The sequence below is a fragment of the Pygoscelis adeliae genome, unplaced genomic scaffold (genome assembly GCF_000699105.1).
Source record: "Pygoscelis adeliae isolate BGI_AS28 unplaced genomic scaffold, ASM69910v1 Scaffold227, whole genome shotgun sequence".
NCBI lineage: Eukaryota > Metazoa > Chordata > Aves > Sphenisciformes > Spheniscidae > Pygoscelis > Pygoscelis adeliae.
In genome coordinates, this window is record NW_008825100.1 from 4,712,915 (window position 1) to 4,715,711 (window position 2,797).

Below are 2,797 nucleotides of genomic sequence, written 5' to 3' on the forward strand. Positions count from 1 at the left end.
AAAAACATTCACTTAAGAACTTGCATAGAAGAGGGACGGGGGAGTGAAGGCAAATAAGAATTACAGCTTTGCCTGCAAGGGGAAAACAGAATTTAGGATATCAGGAGCTGCAATGCAAGGAAATCTTTCTATAAACCTGCATAATCTAACATTACCTGAGCAACGCCTCCGAGAGCTCCAGATCCGCATCCCTCAAGCTGTCCCAGATTGATGAGGAAGCGAGTGGTTCTGGAATGCCATCCCCCTTAAAATAGCACAGCGTTCATCAGGGTTTCCTACTGGGAGAGGATAACGACACGATTAAAAATTGGTGGCTTTTTGTGATTGCCTCTTGAATTGTTAATAGATCATCATATGCATTATTGTTAATTATATTTTAGTGATGGCAGTCTTTTCATTTAAGAATTGTTTTAAAAATTATTTTTACGCTATATGCCTACCTGTAAGTGACAAATATTTTTGCATTTCGCAGGGCACCCTGTATATTTTCGGTGGGATGGTGGATTCTGCTTTCACACAAGCAAGAACTCCTCTCTGGATATATGACATTGGTATGATACACAATAGCCAGTCTCTTCCTTGGGACATTCCAAGTCCATAGGTACTAGTAAATAGTAAGAACCAAACTGTTTTCTGCTGCTTGTAACATAGCCTTCCCTAGGCTTTACAAGAAGTAATGTGTGTAAAACTGTGTGCAAATTTTCCCCCTAAAATTAGGCTGACTATCAAAGAGTCAGCTCTTACTTTAATTAGAAAGTATTTTATGGGAAAGTTTTACGTATTTTAAGGTCTCAGCATTTCCATTCCTCCCCCCCGAAGTTTACTATTTGATCATAAACCCCAATAATTATTACATACAATATTTAAAGTATTTTCCTTATGTTACATAATTTTTTAAAACCAAGCTTTTTGTTTTATTATGGAAGAAAGTAGATCAGTAAAGTATATCTCATTTTGTATTTTTACTGAAGAAATACATGAGCTGGCAACAGCAACGATGGAACTGGAAAAAAAAAGTATAATTAAATAAGAAGGTGGGAAATAACATCAGCATTTCATAACACAGGTTTTTTTTCCTAAGAACAAACATTTGGGATCTCTTAAGTGTATATTCTAATAAAAGCAGTGCAACATTTGAATTTAATAGCAATGTCATACACTATATATTCTCCCTTTGGAAATACTGTGTATAGTAATGGCTGCTTATTTTGATGTCAGATGGAGAGGAGAGAGAGAGAGATTGATTTCTTTTTGAGCGAGTAAATCCTGTGACAAGACCAAGATTTAAGTTTCCTGGCCTCTTTTGCTACTTCACTATGTAACCTTCAGTCAAAGGGGTTTTTTTTAATCCTTTCTTTGTTTTCCACCATTTACCTGAAATACTTACCTGCTGAAAGAACAGAGATCCTCAGATAGGATATATTTCATAGGAGAAAGCATCTTATTACTCACAGTACTTATCAGTGAAAATTGGGAATGAGTTATTAAAAATTTGTTGCGTGTCTATTTTTTTCATGGTCATTATTTAAAATCTTTCCTGCCAAGTACAGCTTTTATTACTGTAAGCTTGCACTGCTTTCTCATTCTGCCTCTGATGCTGGGTATCTGATACTTCCGCTCCCTCAGGGTGATCATAGATCAGTGATTTTTGACTGTTATTTGAGGGCTACTTTTAAGGGATCTGTGAAAAGGAACAAGAAAAATAAGGCTCCTGTCATAAGGTTTACGTAATAAATGGAAGGAGCCATACACCCGTTGGGAAATCTGGGGATTCTGCAAGTTCGACAAATGCTGAAAATCACAGGTTATTTCTGCATTGTGAAATTTAGTCTTAGGAAACAGGAAATACAGTATGGTATCGCTGTGATTCGATATCAGATAAGGATACAGGAAAACTATTTAAACTATGTCTCCTGTAAGTCCCTTGGTACTGCTGTCTTAGTGGGAAGCGGGTTTCTTCATCCTTGTCAGTGGAAAACACCAGGATGAGACTTACTTGAAAATTAGATCTGTAATTTGAAAAATTAATGTTGGAGGAGTGTCCTCTTGTGGTCTGGGATATAAACTGCGCTTTATTAAAACAATCCCCTAGATTCTGCAAGATGGACAGAGTGCCGTAACGTACCAGCAGAGACTGAGGTAAGGAGCCAGGAAGTGGTGAATGTGTGAATCAAATGCCTGTTGCTTTGTTGATTAAACAGATTGCTTTGAAATATGTTCCCCCAAACAGTTCCAATCTTATCTCTTCAGAGACATGTGGCTATACTTTATTTCTCTGCACTTTCAATAACTAAGGCTTTTTCCGTCTTTAAAACAGTGTTTAAAAATGCTCCTATATAAGAAGTTAAATCCTCTCCTCTACTACTGCTTCTGTTTTTCTGAAAGCCTCATCAAGAAAACTAATTCTAAATGGAATATTGCAACCATACATGTAGTCTGTGCTTTTAAAAGTAGGGCTGTGAACACAGATTGGCAGTCACACTAGTAAATTTGAAATGTGAAGTGCTGCAGCATTTTTCATTTCTTCAGTCTGAACACGTGGACTCACCAAGATACTGCCACTTCTAAATGAAACCTCAGTGGAAGCATTTATGCTGTGGTCTTACGAGGTTGCTTTTATATCACTATATGTAAAGAATGACTCATTTTTTGCTATTGAAACTTCAACCTCACAATGTTACTACACTATGAAATTGCACAAAACATTTGTTAAGATGGGACAGAGTTACCACTGTGGTTACCTGTGTTTGGTGGAGGAGTCAAGAGAAAGTTTGGGACTGCAGGGTCATGGGGGGGG